Source organism: Puma concolor, unplaced genomic scaffold, assembly GCF_028749965.1.
Source record: "Puma concolor isolate L17-30 unplaced genomic scaffold, mPumCon1.1.hap2 unalloc_scaffold_8, whole genome shotgun sequence".
NCBI classification, from domain to species: domain Eukaryota; kingdom Metazoa; phylum Chordata; class Mammalia; order Carnivora; family Felidae; genus Puma; species Puma concolor.
Genome location: NW_028240291.1, coordinates 7,747 through 15,173, shown reverse-complemented (window position 1 = coordinate 15,173; position 7,427 = coordinate 7,747). Strand labels below are relative to the sequence as shown.

The following is a 7,427-nucleotide window of genomic DNA, read 5'->3' as shown; positions in this document are numbered from 1 at the left end:
ATAAATAAATAAATCTAAGTTTCAACTTAGAGTTTGTTGCATGCATTGTTGTTTGCACCTGAGTGTTTGCAGCATTTGAATATTTTTTCCTAACTTTATTTTTTGACAGTGTATGCACACAACGTGTTTGCCTACACATTTCAGAAACTGAAAGGCTTCAAAGAAAGGAAGTTGTTGGCAGAAAAATGTAGAAGAGGAGAATTAAACGTCAGACACACCCTGAAAAACATAGGTTTTATTTTAGATGATCACAACAATATTATATGTATCTGGGACATTTCTTCAAGGAAATTATTGGCAGCCATTGCAAACAGGAGGACCTTCACTCACACCTTTTATTGGGGGATGTTTGCGTACAGTCATGGGTTTCACTTTACTCCTCTGTTTTATGGAAAATGTTCCACAGGAGAACATGGCAGCACTTATTAGCAAGAGGGTGGCAGTTGTGATTCCTAGTGGGAATACATAGGAGAAGCGTTTCCTTATCAGCATTTCTTTTCCAATGGGAAAACTAAGTGGGAAATCAAGGGTGGTGTGGCCATAAAAATCCACAGCAAAATTCCAGCTCACTGTAATCGCAGTACAACTACAACTACAGATGAGAAAGAAGGCAGAGATGTTGTAACACAATCGAAGGAAATCTGGGTATGGGGCATGGATCCAGCGGACCACAAGTGCCACTGGACCAAAAATCAGGACGACGGAATTCAAAGAATTTACCAACAGTATCAGGCCCTGCCCATACCAGATTTCATCTGAAATGACCCAGCTTCCATTGATCCTGCCATACATAGGCCACTCAACAATTGCACCAGAGATGCTAAATTTTTGAAAGTAGAAAGCTTCCCAGAGTCCAATGTACACAATGGAAACAATGTTGCTGTTAAACTCCCACACGCGCCAGGATCTGCTGTTGGCTAGACTGATGCCCAAAGCCCAGGCCAGATAACTGAAAAACAGGCCCATCAGTTTGAGGTACAGGTGATTCAATTCCCGTTGACTGATGACAGGGTAGAGGCATCATGAAATCAAACCAGGAACACACCAAAGAGAAAAAAGAAACAGAAGGAATGAGTCACAGTTCTGAAAGTGCTCAATATTTATGTCTTGTCCTTCTGGTCTAAGAGTCATATTTAATAGTCTTATATATATATTCGCTTTCAATTATTCTATTTATTTATTTCAATTATTTATTGATTTATTGATTGCTTGATTGATTGATTGATTGATATCAATTGTTCTAAATGTTTTATGTAAGGATAAAATGACCACGGTGACGGTATAAATTTACATGGCATTCTTGGAACACAGTGTGACATATCTCTCAACCACCAAACTGTTCAATATCTCTCGTCTAGCAACTCCAATTCCAGGACTTTTGCCAAGTTATTGCTAAGAGTTTGCAAAAATATACATAGAGAGATGTGCTTTTTTTTTCAGCACCGTTTATCAGGGAGAAAAATTGGAATTAAGTAAATGTCTACTAATAGAGGAATCATTAACTAAATTATAGTACATCAAGGATTATAGTGAAATATTACACGGCCATTACTAAGAATGAGTGAATCCATGTAAATGACCTGAAGAAACCTCCCTGGGAAAGCAAAATGAAAAATAATACATATGGCATGACAATCTGTGTCAAAAGAAAACACACAACTTTCTTTATATATCTACAAGTATAGATATGTACATACATTTTTGAAAGTTTAGAAGGATGCACACAAAAAGAGGAACCCCGATCAACTGACAGAAGTAGAGAATTTCATTCGTATTTTCATTATTTTCTATAATCTGTATGGTGCATAGTTTTAAATGGAAAACAGAATAAACATAACCTTGATGATCTGTAACATGTTGCACACAACAAATCATGCTAAGGGTGCCTGAGTGGCAGAGTCCGTTGTCGGCCTTGTGATCTCAGCTTAGGTCTTGACCTCAGGGTCATGAGAGGAAGCCCCACATGGCTCCTCCACTGGGCACAGAGCCTACTTAAAAGAAAATTCATGCCTATTTACTTTTTTTTAATCCATCCCTTGCTTAAAACTCTGCCTTTAGACGTTGGCTTCTTTTAAGGGTACAACTTAAAAATAGCTTGCTGTGTTTTGCATGAAGCAAATATCTCTTACAAAGCAAAATCTAGATTGTGGACCAACCTGTTTGCATCTGTTTCAGTTTTAATCCTTGGAGTTCGTGGCAAGGATAATCAGAAAATGATACTCCTAGGGCTTCTCCCTCTGCTGATTAGCAGAAAGAATGAGACAGATGGAATGCTCAGAGTGGAGAACATAAACAACCACCCACGTGGAAGAGTTTTAGGACCCTGCAGACTACATCTCCTTGCTATGAAGCCTGATATCCCCAACGCTGTATCCTCTCTGTTCCATGATCTTCTGGGGAATGCACTTCCTCACGGCATGAAAGCAGCAGTTTTAGTAAAATTGGAAAAATGAGTTTGGAGCTGACTGCCAGTTTGATGACGTCACTCTCCAGGAATGATATTTCCTTGCCCATAGAGGTCTGAGGGAATGGTCCATAGGACCAAGGAGTTTTGACAGCATGAGGAATCAGGAAGAAGAATGTTACAAATGCAGAAAAGTATGCCAGTTCAAGGAAGTTTGGGTGCATCTGTGTGTGGAACCAGTGGAATGAGAACGTGTTTTTCCCGATGATCAAATTTTAAACACTCCCTGTATCTTATGTTACCATATTACCCATATGCCACGTAGAAGGACTCCAGTGTGCAGAAGATTAAGGAATGGTAAATATTCTTCGTAGCAGCAGGAAATTTGAAACTGGAAGGGGAAAATGTCAAGCCAACCTTAAAAGATCCACAAGGAGAGAGGAACGACCTATAGTAAAAAAAGCTACAATTAATGTAGAGTTTGGGGCTCCGAAGAAAGCCCAACATACCCTGCCTCTTACCAAATATTTATTATACATAGCTTGCATTTTGTAAAGGCCATTCCCTATTCCAGATAACTTACATTAACACATTTCAATTCTCATAGCAGCCCAATGATAGGTATAGAGTTATGACCCCCATTTTTGAAACGAGGGGCTTGAGCTCAGAGAGGTTGAGTAACTTACTCTAGGTCACACAGACATAAATGGCAAAGCCAGACTCTAGAGCTCTTGGTATTGACAGAGTTATTCATGGCTCTCCTGATACCAGATGGCATTTATTCACATCCCAAGAGAATAAAAAATACAGGTGCCTAGACAGCTCAATCCATGAAGCGTCTGACTCTGGATTCATCTCAGGTCATACATGATCTCACAGTTTGTGAGTTCAAGCCCCAGGTTGAGCTGTGTGCTGGCAGTGCAGAGTTCAATAGGGGATGGGAAGGGGACTTAGTGTTCAATGGGTACCGAGTTTGTTTTGGAACACGAAAAAATTCTGGAGATGGATGGTTGTGAGGGTTGCACAACAATGTGAATGTCGCCAATGCTGCAGAACGCTTCAAAATGGTTGAATGAAAAATTCTTTGGATAGATATTTTATTACCATAAAAAAGTGTCACAAAAAGCAGGTATTTTATAATAAAAAAAAAAGTTGTGTTCAATCTTTCGAAGAAATGACACCCTGTGGTTTGGCAACACCGTCCCTGCATTTCTAAGTTACAAGCAGTAACGTTTACAAGTTTGCTTTCCCACAAACACACAGTCATATCACTGTGGCATGGAAAGACAGGTCTGATGGTGGGGATGCCATTACCCCATATTGTGAGTTTTCATTCATAATCAAAGTGATACTCAAATAAACTCAGTTTTCAAAGCTGACGGCATAGAGACTAGTAGGCCACGGTAAAAATGTGAAGATGCTGGGTTATGTCAAAACAACAGGGGCCTGGACTTACTTTCTTTGTTGGACCATCCAGTGAATGACATGTAAGTTCTTCACAGACAAGATGAAATGATTCAACTAAAATGACCCCCAAGATGTCTCAAGGCTCTCCTTGACCAGGGACAAAGAGAAAGCACAGTAGTTTCTCTACTGTGGAAAAAAAAAAGCCTTTCTAAGGACACACACAGTAGTAGTAGCTGCCAAACTGTAAGGGAAATAAGCCAAATTATTCTTGGGGTGCCTGGCTTGCTCTTGATCTAGGGTTGTGAGTTCCAGCCCCACTTTGGGCCTACAGGTGACTTACCAAACAAGCAAATGTCCTTATTTTTCCATGACTACAAGTGTGGATCTGTGAATTACGAGTGGCAGGTACATTCCAAGAGATGCTATAAAGCACCAGAGCAGTGAAACACCCCTTGGAGAGGTGACAAATGTTTCTAGAAGAGAAATTCCTTTTTGGAGGACCTACATCAAATAACCACTGCACTTCATGAGAGTCTTAAGTCGGAAAACTATAAGAAGGTCCATATTGAGTTGGAAGAAAGATGTGTCATGACGGGAGCCAAAGTTAGGGCCAACAGGAACGCACCTTCCTTAAGCTTCCGTGGACAGGGATGCATGGATAGATATTGACGTAGGTCTCATATGTGGCCTCTTTCTGTTTTGTTTCGGCTGGAAAGATCAGTTCTATTCTCCCCCCCTTTTGTTGCCAGCTATGCTTACAGTTGTAAACTTATATAATTTTAATCTAAGGCTACGGTCAAAATTATAAAAACTCACACAGTAAGCATGATGTTAAAGTGAACCAGAGCCAGAACTGTGCAGAGAGGAGACACAAGGGTAGAAAGGTTTATAGCAAATAGGGAGAGTGCAGAGAAACTTACACTATCATTTTTTATTTCTTTTTGTTTCATACTTTAGCTGCGGTGTAATTTACAAAGAGTAAAAAATACTCACCTTAAATGTTCAGCTCAGGGAAGATTTACCTATTTTCCACAGTAACTCCCATTTAAAGGAAAAGAATATTCCAGTCCCCCAAACCTCTTTCTTGACTCTTGCTAGTCAATAGCCACGGAGGCCTGCCCCCCCACCACCCATGTGTAAACAACTAATCTAGTTTCCTTTACCATAAATGTGTTTGCATATTATTTTTAAATTTTTAATGTATATTTATTTTTGAGAGAGAGACACACAGAGCGTGAGCAGGGGAGTGTCAGAGAGAGAGGGAGACACAGAATCCAAAGCAGGTTGCAGGCTCTGAGTCGTCAGCACAGAGCCCAGTGTGGGCCTCCAACCCACCAACCATGATATCATGAGCTGAGCTCAAGTTGAACGCTTAACGGACTGAGCCACCCAAGTGCCCCTGTTTGCGTATTCTTAAACTTCACATATATGGAAACACACGGAACGGAACGTATCTTTGCTGACAGCTTTCTTTTGTTTGGCATACTGTTGGTGAGATTCACCTGTGCTGTCGAATGCATCATCACTTTGTTCATTTATGTTGTTGCATAGTATTCCGCTGTTTGGCCATACCCAATTTGTGTACCCATTCTTCTGTAGACGAATATCTGGGTTGTCTCCAGTTTGGGGCTATTATGGGGAGGAGTTTGTTAATATTTAAAAAATAAAGCATGTATTTCCTTTATAAGTCAACTCATTTGCTCAAGCAGCAGTTAGGAAATCTGTGTTTTGTAGAATTAGATTTTTTTTTTTTGAGAGAGAGAGAGAGAGAGAGAGAGAGAGGGAGAGAGAGAGGGAGCTAGTGTGAGCTGTGGACGTGTAGAGAGTGAGTGGTAGAGGATCCAAAGCAGGGTCTGTGCTGACAGCAACAGGCCTGATGCAGGACTCAAACTCACGAACCGTGAGATCCTGAACTGAGACAAAGTCAGATGCTCAACCAACTGAATCAGCTAACTGCCCCTGCCTGTAGAGTTAGTTTTCTAAAGACATGTGGCAAGTCAGGAATCTAGACGGACTTTTAACACTTCACAGACAACCCACACCCTATTTGCTGCTCCCCTGTTTGGGGGGAGTCTTTTAGAAGAGGAGAAAGCCAGGAAAGACAGGTGGACGGAAACTTCTATTCTCCACAAGACTTGTGTCATTCTTGTAGAGAAAAAGCATATATCCTAGAGAAATATGCAGAGGACATTGAGTTGGGGTATGGAGTCTCTGATAGCACACTCAGTCATGTGAATAATAGCTTTTGGAGCATAAAAATAACTCCCCAGCAGATAATTCTATTATGGTGTCGACTCCTATGTTGGAGGACCGTCAAAAGACCTCAGATGTCATCCCAGCTCATCCTCTGACCAGTGACAAGCCACTTCGAATCTCTATATTTTGATCCCTCATGTGGAGGAGGGGAGCCACCTGCCCCACATCCTTTCTGTGCCACAGGAACTCTGTGCTTCCCGGTGCTTAGGCAATCAAGCACATTCTCCAGGGCTACCAGAAAGAGAAAGGTAAAAGTAATTCATGAACCATGAAACATCAAGTCACTGGGCATTATGATAACTGACACCTCCTGGTGTTTCCTCAGAACCTGAGCTGGGACTACTGGAGAGGATGAGGAGTTGCCAGCATTAGCCTGTGCTACCTTCCCTGCCTTGGTCAGGAAGTGCTGTCACTCTTATGTGGCTCCCTATTTCCCAGTCTCAACAACAAATATTCTGGCACTTTCGATTTCGTCTCCAGCCCAAGTGCCATATGGAATCCCTCTTGCTCCTGATTACCTTGGAAGGATATCTATGAGGGAGAAAGAATGTAAGAAATGCCCCCAGCCCTCATAGCATCCTCTGGTACCTAAGTCAGTGCTAGATACATTCTCATGTCTAATACACAGGATATATTCTTTTTGCTTATTCTTGTAAAAAATAATCGTTCCAAGAGGTAATTTAGGAGGTCTTGAAACTCATTTTTTTCCTTTTCTTCTTTTACCCATCTCCCCCAAGGCAAACCCAGCCACGGCGATCCCCTTGCTTTATGTATCTAAAGTCCTTATGATCCATTGGGTTGTTCTCTCTTGAGACTGCAGGCAAAAGGGCTTCAAACACCCACCAAACACCCACCAAAGGCGATTCAGCCACTCCCCTGTGACCAACAGGTGGCAGGTGTGTCACTCTGTTGGTGGTCACCGTCTCCTGTGAGAGAAGTGGGTTGAGGCAGGCTTTTCTCATAAGCATGTCTTCTACAACCTTACATTTTCCAAGTAACCTGTGGCATTGATCCTCCTAATTTACACAAATCCGCGTTAGAAGCCCCTATCTGTGAGGTTGGCCTTAATTAGACTTATTGCAGTGGAAGGTTTCGTTGGAGGAAACGTGATATTTACCCAGAAGCCGCTGTACGAGCCATTACAGTTTCCTGGAGAATATGTGGGGCTCAGGCCTAGGCCACGCTGAAAGTCTGAATGGGACTCAGACGTGCCATCATGTCTTTCCAAAGACGTGGGAAGGGAGCCAGGAACTCTTCAACTAAAGGAAAAGGATGTGATTTTCTCCCATTGCCCACTACTTGAGAGCTCAGGGTGTCATGTAAGTAATGGTCAGCAGAAAAATATTAGAATGCTATTAGA

At 41.7% G+C, this 7,427-nt stretch overlaps 1 long non-coding RNA gene across 1 annotated transcript; it reads right to left on the bottom strand.

Annotated features, from left to right (window-relative positions):
• Window positions 1-215: 215 nt before the first annotated feature.
• On the bottom strand, window positions 216-2,849 carry LOC112851843 (uncharacterized). The gene is made up of 2 exons (XR_015247976.1): window positions 2,715-2,849; window positions 216-1,000 (listed from the first exon to the last, which is right to left on the bottom strand). It is a non-coding gene; the product is annotated as an uncharacterized LOC112851843 (long non-coding RNA).
• Between the last annotated feature and the right edge of the window lie 4,578 nt (window positions 2,850-7,427).